This window comes from Schistocerca gregaria, chromosome 3 (genome assembly GCF_023897955.1).
Source record: "Schistocerca gregaria isolate iqSchGreg1 chromosome 3, iqSchGreg1.2, whole genome shotgun sequence".
Lineage (NCBI taxonomy): Eukaryota > Metazoa > Arthropoda > Insecta > Orthoptera > Acrididae > Schistocerca > Schistocerca gregaria.
The window spans coordinates 358,901,880-358,919,128 of record NC_064922.1 but is presented as its reverse complement, the minus strand read 5'-3'; positions in this window follow the sequence as shown (position 1 = coordinate 358,919,128).

Genomic DNA, 17,249 nt, shown 5'->3' with positions numbered 1-17,249 from the left:
ATGTCTATGTTCAGTTCCTCCAAAACTGTATGAATGTAACAAAATAGTTTATCATTCAGTGTTAATTTTTAACCAACGCTATGACATCCTCAGCAGCTCATATACATTGGTCATATGGGGTATCATGTCTGCCCTTCTCACAATGATGAAAGAGAAGTTGACAGACACAGGGCACACAATTTATCCAGTATTTCACAGCAATTAGACAGTTCTTTGTGTATGAAGATGGTATCTTTTCTTTTGGACATGTCTGAAAGAAGAGACACCATCTTCATATAAATAAGGCTTACTGTCCATTGATCTTCTTCAGTGTGGATGCACTCACATTGCTCAAACTCCACAGGAACTGGTAGATTGACTGCAGCCAGTAATGAGTGGGCAGGGGCACTAAAAATGTAGTGTGTGGACAGTAAGTTGAAAATGTGGGTCTCACGGGAGCATGCCAGAGATAAGTCCCTGCAGTCACAGTATCCTCTGTGTCCTCAGTAGCTCAGTCGGATAGAGTGTCTGCCATATAAAGAGGAGATTCCGGGTTCGAGTCCTGGTCGGGGCACACATTTTCAGCTGTCCCCATAGATATTTGCCAACGCCTGTAAGCAGCTAACCATCTGGATTTCATTGTAATTTCATAGTTCTTTGTGTGGTTTGTTTCCAGAGTGCATTGCCAATATCAGATATACACCAATGTTAATGTTGATATTATATGTAAAATGGTTAGTTTACCCGAATCTGAAGCCTCTGAATAAGTAGATGATAAAAGATGTAAATCTCATAATGCTTCAAACCTAATGGAAGCAGCACTATTATGGAGATCATGACCACAGCACACATTCTGCAGCTGCTATCCTTGAATCTCATTGCAAGTCACATGTCTTGGCACAAGGGCCATTGCATCACCACTTCACCTCACTTTTCATACTGATGAATGCTGCTACTAACATACATCTGATTGGATTTTCCCATAAATGGTGCTGCTAACACACATGTCACTGTATATTTCTATGATAAACTTTTACTGTGAGAAGGTATAAAGATTGTTCATTTTGGATTTGTACTAGAAAAAATGCAAAGTTTTGAAATGGGACCATGATTTAGAATAACCCTGTACTATGCCTCAGTGAACACTGATGTGAGGAAAAGCTGGCTGTACAACTTCAACTAGTTACTGCAGACCACAGGTGATGAAAGTCAGTTTTGTAGCTACATTAGTCAAAGAACATACCTCATCAGTCCAAAAATAATTAAGGCTATATTAGTAAAATATTGAGAAAATTTTTAATACTTCAAGTGGTCTGCATAGTCTCACGTACTTGAGTACAATGCACAGAATGTACTTACAACCATGAGAAACTGTCAGGAAAGTCCTTTGGGATGTACAGCTCACACATATCTTTGCCTTGATTAGATGACACACTGAGTTCCAGACAGCCATAATAAAAAGACTTACAAAATTTAGCTTTCGGCCAAACCCTTCTTCAGAAAAGAAAACACACACACATTCACACAAGCAAACAAGCACACCTAATGCATGTATGGCCAACTTCTCCAGCAACTTAGATCAAAATGCCAATGTCACACACCAGTCTGGAGTAGGGCAAGGAAGGGGAGGGAAAGCAGGGACTGGTTGGAGGAGAAAAGAGCAGGCAGGGGCTAGATGGAGACATAACAAGACTGCCAGGCGCATCATCAGGAAGCTGTGGGACAGGGAAGGGGAAGGGGGGGGGGGGAGCAAAACAGGAGAGTAGCAGGAAAGGGGAAGACTGGTGGGTGCATTGGAAAAGGACAGCACACAGTGAGGATGAAGGGATATGAATATGGGGGAGGTGATTGGACAGAGGGGGCAGAAACTGTTGGTGGAGGGTGTAGGGACAGTACATTACCATAGGTTGAGACCAGGATTATTTCAGGAGCAGAGAATGTGGTGTACAGTAGATACAACAGTGTCTGCATTCAACAGCCATCCTTTCTGCATCAAAAAATTGCTCCCATACAGCCTGGTTACCCAGGGATGGCATGTCTGCAATGTCAAGAACTCCCTTTCCCAGTATGCTGAAGATCTCACCAAGACCTTCGTTGATAGGCACTATCCCTCAGACCTAGTGCACTAACAAATCTCCTGTAGCATTTTCCCACATATCACCAGTCCTCCCACCACACCCAAGAACCACCCAATAGCACCCCAGACTGGAACATCTAAACAATATCCTTTGTCATGGCTTTGATTACCTATAATCACTTTCTGAAATGAGGGACACACTATCCAGTATCCTTCCCACTCCTCTGGAAGAGTTGTTCCAACACCCACCCAACATCCACAACAACCTAGTCCATCCCTTTGCCATTCCCAATCCTGACCCCTTACCATAGGGATCATATCCCTGTGGTAGACCCAAGTGCAAGATGTCCCCAATCCACCCATCCAGCACTTCCTATTCCAGTCCTGTCATAGGCTTATCCTACCCTGTCAGAGGCTGGGACATGTGTGAAAGCAGACATATATATACCAGCCCTGCTGCAATTGTTGCACAGATTTTTATGTTGGTATGACCATCAACCAGGTGTCTACCAGGATGAAGAGCCACTGCAAAACTGTGGCCAAGAGCAAAGTGGACGACCGTATGGCACAACACGTAGCTGAAGATAGTGTGCTTGATTTCAATTGGTGCTTCACAACTCAGGCCATCTGGATACTCCCCTCCAGCATGAGCATTTCTGAACTGTATAGATGGGAGTTATCCTTACAATACCTTCTCCACTTCTGAAATTTTCTGGGTCTCAACCTATGGCAACCTAGTGCCTGCATACCCTCCACCCAACAGTTTTGGCCCCCTCTGTCCTATGACCTCCTCCTTACACACATTCCTTGCCCCTCATTGGGTGCTGCCCTCAGCCAATACACTCATCTATCTTCCCCTTCCATACTACTCTCCTTTTCCACTCCCCATTTCTCTCTCTCTCTCTCTCTCTCTCTCTCTCTCTCTCTCTCTCTCTCTCTCTCTCTCTCTCTCTCCCCCTCCCCCCTCCCCCCCCCCTCCACACACACACTTCACTTCCCTGCTCCACTGCCTCCCAACATGGCACCTCGAAGTATTGTCATGCCACCATCTAGTCCTTGTATGCTCTGCCAGACAGCACTCTTCTCTTCCCCCCACCCCATCAGTACCCTGCCATCTCTGCCTCTTCCTCATCTCTGCTACCATGTTGCCAGAGATGGCACTCATGTGTGTATGAGGTGCCTTGCCTGTTTATCTGAACGTGTATGTTTCATTTTCTGTAGGTGGCATGTTGTGGAACACAGGATGTATTTCACTCTGCTCAGTAGTTGCTTGCTATGCCAGAGCAGAACGTGGCTGCAAAATATACTTTCTTCTGGTGGCTGTTGTGTAGCTGGGGTGTCTGTCTTGTATTGTGAAAACACAATCTGCTATTTGTAATTTAACCTCTTGTGTCAGTCCTTTATTACAAATTAAGGACACTTGGATCTAATGAAGCAGTGAAGGTATTGTTGTTGGCATTCAAATCATGTGTTCAGAAGTAGGGTAATTGCAAAGGAAAGTTAAGATGCTTTCAAAATTATGGTGTCTGCTATAGACTGGCATCAAATATTTGATGAATTGGCACCAATGATGCGTTCAGTTGCATGTCTCAGACCCTTAAACTCAAATAAATGAAAATTTTCCACTAAAAACCAAGAGATATTTTCAATTGCTAAATCAAAGTCAATACCAAGTCAATACAGAAACCTGTCAAAGTAAATAGGTAGTATATCCCTTGAAGTGTACTGTCTGAATAGAAAATGATAAGCTTTGTAGAAGGTTAAATTATTAGAGTGATTATGTTTGTTAAAGGTAGGAGTTACAATACTGAAGTTAGTTAAAATGAAAAGGAATGTAAAGGACCAGATGTCATATGTGTGTTACATGCTGTTGTGCACCTCACTTGTGATGCCAGTGGGTCAGCGGAACATCGAATTTAGCAACACAAAGGAGAACACTGTGTCACCGACCAGCAGAGTACATGACAAGAAGCAGCTTGTCACACGCCTCAGTGTCAACATGGAGGATGTTAATTGGGTCAATTACACCAGTCCAACAGTCCCAGAATATTCCACTGACCCACTGGGGAGGAAGAACCACAAACATCATTGGCAGAAAGCTATATTTTAAGGGCTGGCAGTCAGCTCATCATCATTCACCATCAAGGCATTGGTGTGATGCATAACCTGTGTCACTGAGTGCCGCCACCAGTTCAGAGTCATCACTGTCATCACAGTCATTGTATTAATCACTGTCATAATGCAGGTCATTGCCTAGAAGTCACCAGAGTGATGCCACTGCTGTCATCGTCGCTGTCACTATCATTGGGCACCATCACCTGTAGTGAAAGTCATTGCCTGGGGTGCGTTGTGAAAATGCAATGTCACCATTGTCCTGGGACACTGCCTCCACAAACACCATGACTGAGGCTGGAGCCAAGGACCCTGGTCTGCCAATGCAAGACAGACAGCACTGGGGATGGACACTGAGGCAGGGTACTGGCCTGTCCCTCTGCTGTCACTATAATACCCCCCACTAATGATTACAACAGAGGCCCATGGCGCATGGTTCCAGCTGCTGTGGTATGACCCAGCAAGGCCATAGCACCACTGCCAAGGCAGAAGATTCCAGTTATTCCAGTGCAGCTAAAGTCGCAGCAGCGGATGTACATTTGAGAGTCTGCCAGCCACCTTTGTCACCATTGAGAATATTATGAGTGGAAGCAAACCTCACACAGAGGCCAACAACCAATGTATTACAGTTGATCAATGTTGATATTTTGTCATCAGGAACCATCTGTAGACACACTCCCACCATCCTCTTCTTCACATCCAGCAGAGAATCTATGTTTGAATCTGGTGATGAGCAGCGGAGTTCTGTGCCTGTTTGCACTGCTTTCAGGAAGACTGCTTTGGCAACTTAGGGATCAGGTAGATAAATAACAGACAGAGGTAAAGATGCTCAGAGCAGTAGAGAGGGAACATTCATATCCCAACCCACCCATCCTGGATGGCATTGCTTCCAGATTGGTTATCCTGTTTTGTAGGAAACAGTGGGATGAGATTTTTATCTTTTCTGACAATTTGGCTACAGCAGCAAAAGTGGGGGTTGGAGTAAGGAGCAATTATTATGTGTTGCTAGACTAAAGTTAATAGGAGATTCTAGAGCATATGTTATGTGTAATGAGAATCTGAGGGAAGCTAAAACATTTTATCTGGAAGAGTTAATCATGAGATATCAGAAGAACACTGCTAGATATTTCTGGGAACAACTTACTAGGGTTTTTCATAAGCAGAATTAATCGATTTGAAAGTTTCACACTGCATTCATAAAATCAGTGCAGGTACTTATTAGCTCACAGATGATGATAAGGCTAACTTGGTAATTTTGTGGAAAGCAGAGTAGAGGGCTCTCATGAAGGGGTTACAACCAGAAATGCCAAGAAAAGTTCATTTGGAATTTCCTAAGTATTTGAGTGTAGTTATGGATACTGCATTATCATTAGAGTAAACTGAGTCATTGGCTAGATCACATGAATGTCGGTCAGTGCTTAGTATTGACATAAATTGTTTTTGGTGTCGACAAAAGGGTCATGTACAAAGAGACTGCAGACAGCAATGTTGCAGGTATTGTAAGAAATTTGGTCACATGGATTGGTAATGCTGTAACAGAAGTCAGCCACAATATAAGTTTCAGTCACAGGTTAGATCTTATGGGCAGCAGTTAAATGGCACAGGTGGTAGGGTGTCCACACTCCTGGTAAGAGTTAGCACATGTAAGACAGGAGTGGCAGACTTTTTCACACCAGTTATGTGGGGGATAAAGTATGTAAAGTATTATTGTATACTGGTTCTCAGGTATTGGCTACAAGTAAGTAAATATTTGGGATAAATAGATTAAGTACACCATGCTGGATATTAAGTGTCTTAGGTGGAGGGTGTGTAAACTCACTCTGTTCTGGAGTGCTGAAGTTCTGAGTGGGGAGGATAACTTCCAAATGGATGCAGAAGTTCTGTCTGTGCTTGGAGGTAGGTACAATGTCATTCTTGGACTCAATTTCCTGGATGCACATCGTGCCATAATTGACCTGAAATAGCATATGGTAGAACTGGATGGAACTTTGTTTCAAGTAGAATCTGCAGCTGGAATATTGTCATTGTCACAAGGTCTGCCCCATGGTCATGGCAAACCAATTATAGTGTGTACAAGGTCCCATAAGGTCAATTTATGGGATTGCATACTGAAAAATACAGGGAAGGTAGTCTGGATTAGTGTTGGTGCTGACTTGCCAGTGAACTTCTTGTGTATTGTTGAACCTTTGATGGATACTGGAGCACTAGATGCAGATAATTGTTTTATATGATGTAGCATGTCCTACATTCAGGAAGTAGACAGCAGGAGGGTACCGCCTGTCAGAACTGATAATACTGTGAGGAAGTAAAGTTGTTGCACGGTACTCTGGTTGCAAATTTAGATATCTTAGATGAGGATGAACTAGACCTTGAATTAGAGCAACATACACAATGTCAGGAGGGTCTGTCAAACTGGTCATCACCAAAGAGTAAGGCTGCACATCTTGAAGCACAGAATAGAGCATTAGTGGAAAAACTGCTGCATGAGTACGTGGAATTATTTAATCTGTCAGGTCCACTACCAACAACACTGCTTGTTCAGCACCAGATTCCTTCTAAAAGTGAAGCATCCATCTATAAATGACCATATTCAGTTCCAAGGCATTTACAACCAATTATGGAAGAGTTTCTAGATCAGCAATTTAGAGGTGGCATCATAGAACCTAGTTGTAGTGTCTGATCTGCTCCAAATGTAACTGTAAGTGAAAGCTCATCAGATGATGGAAAGCATATCATTTCTATTTTGACTACTGGTTCCTCAACCAGAAAACAGTATCAAATGCGCATCCTATCCCACTGGACAACTTGGGTCAGTGTCAGTACTTCACAACACTGGATTTGTATAGGTGTCACCACCAGTTGGAAGTAATGCCAGGGGACCAACCACAAACTGCATTCTCAATGTTGACTGGACACTTTCAGTTTCATGCTTAAAAATGTGCCAGCAACCTTTCAGTGTCTGTTGGATAATATGTTGCATGGATTAAAGCCAGAACAGTGCATGGTGTACCTAGATGACATAAGCGTTATTCAAAGAATATTCCAGAACATTTGAAGTGGTTGTTTGAAGTGTCTGATCATCTGCGCATTGCACAATTAATATTAAGTTTAGAGAAATGTCATTTTGTATTGTAAGAAATTTGTTATTTGGGGCACATTGTAGGGCGCAATGGAATTCATACAATTCCAAAGCTAGTTGAGGCTGTTCAGAATTTCCAACATCCACCAACATAAAGGAATTGTAATGTTATTTGATCCTAACAGATTTTTACTGCAGGTATGTTCCAAAATCCCTCTTTAAAAAAATAAAAAAAATATGTAGAGCCCCTCCATGCCCGCACCAGCATGATGACCAACACAATACAAAAGATCTACTGCCATATCTGCATAAGGGTTAGTTTTCACTAAAGTGAGGTCTCACGGGATGTGGGTACTGTGATGTTTGCGTATGTCTGGTTAAGGTTAATCATTAATACATGCTCATCTGAACATAGATTGAGTCGAAAGTAGAGCAAAGGGTAGTCGTTTGGAGGGCAGAGTAAAAAAAGTTCCAAGGTTAGAGCCAAGGGAAAAAAACGTCTGTGATAGTTGGGTCGGGATGTGAGAGTAGTAGCGGTTTTCTTGCTGCCTGCGACAGGTCATGGAAGGGTAGCATTTGTTAGTAGTGGGTATCATGCAGATTGATACTTTTGTTGTTGTGCAGTAGTGTTACACAGCAGCTGCTGATTGCTTGGTCAGAGTCAGCATACCTGTAACGGTGAAGTTCATCATAATTTTGTGTCCGATAGGTCATATATCAGATTCACAGTATAGGGTAATGTTGGCAGTTTGTTTGTGTGTCAGTGTACGAACTTGTTGTTTCCCTGCTGTAGCTTGTTGGGTGGCTTTAATAGCATCTGGCGTATCCAGTCAACATTGCTGTTACGCAGGGGCTTGCCAATGTTGTCACTTGTGGATGTATGTTAGCTTACCATAGATGGTTATGCCCTAGCTAGTAAAGTCTTTGGCCACTTATGTTTCCACCTATTCTTTTTACCATAGTTTCCCAGAGTAAGGATGAGAAGATTGTTCGGGTGTCTTGAATTCCTGTATAGTCATGTGGCATGTTTTTAGAATACTTCCTTGAGGGTTTCAAGGTGATATTCATTGTGAAGATACACGGTGCGTGTGTAGCATGGAACATTGCTAATGAAGCATAGCACTTTGTTCTGTATGATCTGCAGGTGGTGCAGGCATGTAGGACCTGCATATCTCCAGAAGGGAGCTGCGTACATCATCATAGTCTAATCAGTCATGTATATGGACCTAGACACCCTCCTATTCAGTGTACTTTCCCTGTTGTGCATTGGGTATAGTTGTTTGAGCCTCACATATTCTCTGTTGGCAACGTAATCAGCATGGTCCCCCCATGTAAGTTTCCAGTCCAGCCAGACCCCAAGATATCTGACTTTCTCTTGGAAATATATTGGGCATGTGTATGGTGTTACCAGTCACCAGTGTTGATGTTTGCGCAGTAGCTTCAGTTTGCGTGTGTACGTTTACTTTAATACACCAGTAGTCCATCGGGGAAACCAGCATTGCTTAGTTTGCATATAATGCCGTTATGCCAGAGATGATTGAAAGCTTTTTTGATGTCCAGCAACACAGCCCCTGTGGCTTTGTTTGTGTTGCAGCCATATATTATATGTTCAACTACTTGGAGGAGTTATTGTGTTGTTGAGTGGTGATTCCTAAAGCCACATTGCTCCAGGCTTAGGGTGTTATTGGTGATGCAGTGTCTAGTGATGTATTGCTGAGTGAGCACAGCAGACTGATGGGTCGGTAATTCTGTGGGAGTGAGTGGTCTTTCCCTGGCCTCCTGAACATCAGGACCTTTCAATATTCAGGGAAGTGTTGGTGTCTTAAGACAGCATCTGTTATGTGTGCTGGGTATTCTATGGTTCTATCCTGGAGGACATGGTTTTGAATGCCATCAGGCCTAGGGGCTTTCCTAGCTTTGTTATGCTTGATAGCCCAAGTAATACAGTTTGTGCTAGCACATCTGATTTTGTTGCATGAGGGCTGGACTACAAGTCATGTAGCCTGCCGATCCATTTCAAGTGTGAATACTGGATCTGAAGGAGCTAGATTCAGCATGAAAGATGCTGCAAGTGTTGTGGCCATAAGCTCTGCGTTCTCCTTTGAGTAGTAGGCTGGGCCATCTGGTCCCTGTAGCATGGGAATAATGTTTCTCCCTGGTGAAGTGTCGGGCTAGCTTCCACATACCAGGACATGTGGTATCTAGACCTGCAAGTTTCTGCCCCCATTTTTTGTTTCAAAATGTTTGTAGTTTATCCTGTATTATACCCTGGAGTCTCTTGACATGCAGTTTATAGAATGAGCACCTGGTACGCTGCTAGTATCTCCTGAGGTGGTTCCTCATTGATAAGACCCTGGATTTCTTGGGGCAGGGCCATCAAGTGTTGTTTTGGTGTTGTATGTGGAATGGCGTCAGTCATCACATCTTGGACAGCAGTAGTAAGAGCCTCCACTGCCTCATCTATTTGGTGTGTGTTGTTAATTTCATGGATCTCTGGAATATGACTATCAAGGGTTTCCTTGAACAGGATCCAATTTGTGCACTTGTAGTTCAGTATTCTGTGTGGTTCTGTCTCCAGCAGTGTTTTTTCCATATGTAGTATTACAGCCATGTGGTTTGGGTCCAGATTGTTTTCAACCATAATGTTGAGTGTGCATGTGATGCCCTTGATGAGAGCTGTATCTAACATGTCTGGCCTGAGACGGGCCTATATAGGCACATACATGGGAATGTCTGGCCCAAGTATGATTTAGTTTCAACCTAGTGCATGTTCATATAGATTCTTGCCGTTGGAGGTACATATTCATGAATTCCAGTTGGGGTGTTTTGCATTTAGATCTCCAGCAGCGATTACCCACAGTGCTATGTTGAGAATTGTGCTGATATCGAGTGTTACTATGTTTTTAGGAGGGTTGTACAGTGAAACTAGTACAGTGTTGGCTCCATTGAACTTGACCCTGATAGCCGTGGCCTCTAGTCTCTCAAGTGCAGGGAGCTCAATGTTCATGTGTTCTACATCTTTGTGTATGATGATGGCTGTGCACTCCCCTTACTGCCATCTGCTCAGTTGGCACAATAAACGCAATAACCTGGAATGCTTAGCTGTTTGTGATGCGTAAGCAGTGTTTCATTCATAGAGTGATTCAGATACCCTTTCACTTCATGAACACAACCATTTCGGCTCTTTTTGTTTGCAATCCCATTGGCATTCCAAAATAGGATATGTGAGTTTGTGTTGGTGTTTGTGTTTTGGTGCTGGTGTGGTGTGTTATCCATGTATTGGTGTAAACAGTGGTGTAATAGTAGTTTGTATGCTAGTCCAGTTGAGCAAGCCAGACATGAACTGTGGAAAGAGTTCTGAGACACACCCCATAATCTTCATGACTACTTCATTGGTTGTCACACCTCTCCTGTCTGCACCCAGATTGTCAGTGGTCTACTAAACAACAGCAGTTGTGCACGGAGGACTTGTGTACGGAGGACAGAGTATCATATTGAACACATGAAATGGGCTATGGTTAGTGTACCGCAGAGCTTGCGTGACAAAACCTCGGTTCAAATTTAGTGGGCATTCAGGTCAAAGAGCAATGGAGTGAAGGGTAACACAGAATTATTAGTGGGTGACACATAGGCAGAATGTGGACCATCACATCAAAAATTGTGTGCCATAGGCTCAAAGAGCAGAACATAACCACCAAAAAATTAAATTACAGAGGCTGCTGGAAGCTGATAAACCCTTCCAAATTGGAGGGGTGAAAGTCCTAGGACCCCTAGCACAAACACCACCAGGAAATTGTTACATATTAACCTTTATTGACCATTTTTCTTTTTTCCATAATAGCTTTACCAGACCAGCAAGCCACAACGGTGGCTCAGGCACTAGTCAGCCACTGGAGACTTTGGTTTGGGACAGCTGAAACCATAATTACAGATCGGGGCACATATTTTATGTCAGAAATAATGCACCTGCTGCCAGGCTGTTGTACATTAAGAAATTAAAGATGAGTGCTTTGCACCTTAGAGCAAATGGTTGCATGGAGTGAGTCCACAGAACAATTGCAAAAATGTTGAGTTTTTACTCAAATTGCCAGCATAACAATTGGGAAATCCTATTGGCCTATGTCGTTACTGCGTATAACTCAAAAGTTCACCAGAGCACAGGGTTATCTGTATATGAAGTAATTTTTGTGTGAAAGATGTCATTGCCCTTTGAGTTGTGCCATCAGTGAAGGATTTTGCTAAGGAAGTGAAACTTAACTAAAAATTAATACAAAGGCTTAAGAGAACCCAGGAAAGGACACATAATGTGAAAGCAGTGTTAACTAAATACAGTGTGGGTCAATGGCTTCTGTTAGCAGATCCTCATGTGCCAAAATGGAAAACAAAGAAGTCTGTATCACAGTATAAAGGTCCTTACCAGGCAATAGGGATGGCATTGCTGGTTAACATTACATTGCAGCTCCCCGCCCACCCTTCGATAGCCCACATAAGCCAAATTAGGCCATTTAAGGGGGACATGGACACTTTGCCTAGTCTAACCCCACTTTCTGTAGAAGAGGGAGAAGAAACAATGGACAAGGAGGAGAAAAAGGAAATAGCAAAGCAAAGGAAACAGGATAATATGCCAAATCTTTGATCTATGCTAAGACCTTGAGCAGGGATGTGGGACTGACATTGGGATTTTCTTTCCCTGCACTAGATGTAAGTAGTTCCTACCCTGGAATGGGAAGAGATGGAAGCAGCACCCAGGAGCACATTCAGTCTACGGAGGAGGGATGGAGCACAGAGTCTTACTGTATTAGGTCTATTTTACTATGTTCTTTGTTGGGAGGCTTCATGTTTCCCAAGCAGGTGGGTGTAATTATGTCAGATCACCAGTGGACATTACGGGTAAATTGCAGCATTTGGGCACTTGGTATCAAGATTTGGAGGCTGGAAATTTTTTTTGGGAAATCGCGCATCATCATGAGTAATTAGTCAGAGTATAACATTACATAAGGAGAGTATCATCTGTTACGATTGGAGTCTGCAAAGCTATAGGTGCAACTACGACAGACTACAGAGTTACTCACACAGGTTAGATGGAAAAGAGGATTGTTGGACACAGGTGGTAGGATACTGAAGAGAGTGTTTTGTAGGGCTGATGTGGATGACATCGCTAACATCAGTAAGGCACTACAGGGAATTTGGAAGGAGGTGGAAAGCAACCATGAGGCAGTGAATTTGCATGCAAGCCATCTCATCAGTGTAGGAAGTGATGTACTGCACCACACTTGGCAGCTTTGTGAGTTGGTCACTGCTTTAATGTCGCATATTAGGTCATCTGCTGAAACCACCATTTGTGACTTACGTGTTGTTGGTGATCACTTGAACAACATTGATTGCCACATTACTATGCAATCTTGCTGACAGCTTGACAGATGCTCATACTGAAATTGTGGAGTTGCAGGAAGCATTGTTGCATGCCACACTCAGGCTTCATACACCATTTCTGCTATCATTGAACAATTGTTGATGAGTTTGGCTGTTGTGCCATCGCCTTTGGGGCTTATAAACTGGCAAGAGAGGAGTTCTTGACTATGTACTATCACCTTGCTACCATTATGAGCCAGGAGAGAGGAGCTCACCTGGAAATTAACATATAAATACCACTAATTTGTAGAAACATCTATTTGGAGTGCAATGTGGTTCACACATACCCAGTAACATGGGAGTCTTTGAGTCTTTGTGGAAGTACATCAAACTGAAGGTGCAGGAGATCTTACTAGTGGCACCAGATAGACACAGTCATGCATTAAATGTCTACAAAAAAGTTGTTACGCTGTCGTACTGGACTGGTTACCATTTGCCTTTCAAAGTTTGTGCATACAGTGCCGCAGTCTTGCAAGTTCACATTGTTCCATTCTGAGAAGGGGCTCTTAAAATGCCCTAAGGAAATATTACTGAAGGAGGGGAATACTTCCTGTGGATAGGACAGCAATGGCTATATTTGGTGGCAGAGCCAACAGTCATTATTTGTACACGTTACAAGCGGGGCAAGTTAAATGGCAAACAAAGGTTGCTTCTGCAGGCTGAAGGATTAATGCACAATGGAACTCAGTGTGCGATATCTGAAACCACTTTTCACTTACCAGCTATGATAATGGGAACCATAGCTGTCAGTATGGTCAATTCCTTAATTTATGTACCTGACCTACCTTCCTCAGTTTTTCCCTCCAAACACCTTTCGTTTCTTAATGATATGACTGACAAGTACCTGTTCAGCTCTCTGTATCAGGTTATTGCCACTCACATGGTCGTGTTACCATGGAACATGGTGCCTGTGAAAGGCAAAGGTCCCGAGTTCGAGTCTCGGTCCGGCACACAGTGTTAATCTGCCAGGAAGTTTCATATCAGCGCACACTCTGCTGCAGAGTGAAAATCTCATTCTGGAATAGTCGTGTTGTAGGTAACTGTAATTTGAAATTAACTAGTGATGTGATTTCAACAACTTGGTAAGGACCCTGGTAATTGGTCACAATTTTTTTGTCTTTCTTTTAGCAACACAGAAACTGTACAGAAAAATCCATTGTCCAATTTTGAAATCAAGATAGTTAGTGACTAATTTTTCTTGCCATTCTAATGCTCTGGGTTTTGCTTTCTGTACTTTTTCCACATGTCCTTAATGATTTGAGCAAATTTCTGACCTGCTTCTCCATTCTTTGCTTCTTTAGGCTTAATAACATTGAATGGTGACCACGTCTCCTGTCCATAAGTAACTTCATAAGGTGACATGCCCATTCCTTCATGTGTTTTGGCTTTGCAAGTGCTTACACAGTATTGAATGATGATATCCTAATTGTTATGATGGTCATTGATGAAATAACTAAGCATCTTCCCGATAGTGTGGTGGACCTATCTGTCTGTCCATTTGCCTGTGGGTGTAATGGGGTAGTGCATAATTTATGAACTTTCAGCAAATGACAAAGCTGTTTCATGAGGTTGGACATGAAATTACTACCTTGGTTGAATATAAGTGCTTCTGGAATGCTGAATTTTAAAATCCAATTATTGACTATAGCCTGTGCAATGGTGTTGGTGTTTTGTTGTTGATCAGGAAGAGTTACCAAGGTTATATATATATATATATATATATATATATATATATATATATATATATATATATAAAACAGAAAGAAACTTCCACATGGGAAAAATATATTAAAAACAAAGATTCCAAGACTTACCAAGCGGGAAAGCGCCGGCAGACAGGCACATGAACAAAACACACAAACACACACACAGAATTACGAGCTTTCGCAACTGGCAGTTGCTTCGTCAGGAAAGAGGGAAGGAGAGGGAAAAATGAAAGGATGTGGGTTTTAAGGGAGAGGGTAAGGAGTCATTCCAATCCCGGGAGCGGAAAGACTTCCCTTAGGGGAAAAAAAGGACAGGTGTACACTCGCACATACATACACACACACACACACACACACACATATCCATCCGCACATACACATTAGGTGTGTGGCGGAGGGTACCTTGAGTACCTTTATCAGTTCTCCCTTCTATTCCAGTCTCATATTGTTTGTGTAAAGAAAGATTGTAGGTATGCCTCTGTGTGGGCTCTAATCTCTCTGATTTTATCCTCATGGTCTCTTTGCAAGATATACGTAGGAGGAAGCAATATACTGCTTGATTCCTCGGTGCAGGTATGTTCTCGAAACTTCAACAAAAACCCGTACCAAGCTACTGAGCATCTCTCTTGCAGTCTTCCACTGGAGTTTATCTATCATCTCCGTAACACTTTCACAATTTCTAAATGATCCTGTAATGGAGCGCACTACTCTCCGTTGGATCTTATCTATCTCTTCTGTCAAACCTATCTGGTACGGATCCCACACTGCTGAGCAGTATTCAAGCAGTGGGCGAACAAGTGTACTTTAACATACTTCCTTTGTTTTTGGACTGCATTTCCTTAGGATTCTTCCAATGAATCTCAGTTTGGCATCTGCTTTACCGACGATCAACTTTATATGATCATTCCATTTTAAATCACTCCTAATGCCTACTTCCAGATAATTTATGGAATTAACTGCTTCCAGTTGCTGACCTGCTATATTGTAGCTAAATGATAAGGGATCTTTCTTTCTATGTTTCATAGCACATTACACTTTTCTACATTGTGATTCAACTGCCATTCCCTGCACCATGTGTCAATTTTCTGCAGATCCTTGTGCATTTCAGTACAATTTTCCATTGTTACAACCTCTCTGCAAAAAGCCTTAGTGAACATCCGATGTTATCCACAAGGTCATTTATGTACATTGTGAATAGGAACAGTCCTACGACACTGCCTTGTGGCACACCTGAAATCACTCTTACTTTGGAAGACTTCTATCCATTGAGAATGACATGCTGTGTTCTGTTATCTAGGAACTCTTCAATCATTTGGTAATGGATACATGTCCAAAATTGTTGTTAAATGCATGTAAGCATAACAGAATTATAATATTTTGCACCATCAGCAGATTTCTTTGGTACATTTTCGATATTTGTGCTGTATTGTGAATCCAAATAATCTATTATACCCTCCTTTAATTGCTGATCTATGAATTCATCAAGTAATGTTTGTAATTGGTGAGAAACTCTGTATGGTTTCCTATAAACTGGAGTGTTATCTCTTGTTGGAATCCTGCATTGCGTGATTTCATTGCTGGTAGCAGTCCCTGTGAACTAAACAGATTCTGAAACTCATGCAACGCTGCTTCTGTCATATACCATTCTTTTTGTTTAAAGTATGATATCTTCTGGTGCAATGCAGTTTTGTAGGTGGCTGGTTTGTTGCTGTTGTCTACGTCTTACCAATCAAAATCACTTTCCTCTAAGGCACTTATGTTAGCTGTTAACATTCCCTTTCATATCTCCTTGTCTTCTGTCCCAAAATTATCTACACTATGTGATCAAAAGTACCTGGACACTTGGATTAAAATGACAAATACATTATATCCTCCATTGGTAATGCTCAAATTCAGTATGGTGTTGGCCGACCCTTAGCCCTGATGACAGATTCCACTCTCACAAGCACACATTCAGTCAGTTGCTGGAAGGCTTCTTGAGGAATGGCAGCTCATTCTTCATGGAGTGCTGCACTGAGGAGAGGTATCGATGTCGGAAGGTGAGGCCTGGCACGGAGTCGGCATTCCAAAACATCCCAAAGGTGTTCTGTAGGATTCAGGTCAGGACTCTACGCAGGCCAGTCCATTACAGGGATGCTATTGACGTGTAACCACTCTACTACAGCCATGCATTATGAACAGGTGCTCGATTGTATTGAAAGAAGCAATCGCCATGCCTGAATTGCTCTTCAACAGTGGGAAGAAAGAAGGTGCTTAAAACGTCATTGTAGGCCTGTGCTGTGATAGTGCCATGCAAAACAACATGGGGTGCAAGCCCCCTCCATGACAAACACAACCACACCATAACACCACCACCTCCCAATTTTACTGTTGGTGTTACACATGCTGGTAGATGACGTTCACTGGGTATTCACCATACTCACACCCTGCCATCGGATTGCCACATTGTGTACCATGATTTGTCATGCCACACAACGTTTTTCAACTGTTCAATCATCCTGTGTTTATGCTCCTTATACCAAACAAGGCGTTGTTTGGCATTTGCCAGCATGATGTGTGGCTTATGAGCAGCTACTCAACTGTGAAATCGAAGTTTTCTCACCTCCCGCCTAACTGTCACAGTACTTGCAGTGGATCCTGATGCAGTTTGGAATTCCTATGTGATGTTCTGGATAGATGTGTGCCTATTAAACATTACAACCCTCTTCAACTGTCGGCGATCTCTGTCAGTCAACAGACTAGGTTGGCTTGTATGCTTTTCTGCTGTACATGTTCCTTCACATTTCCACTTCACTATCACATTGGAAACAGTGGACTTAGGGATGTTTAGGAGTGTGGAAATCTTGCATACAGACGTATGAGACAAGTGACACCCAATCACGTG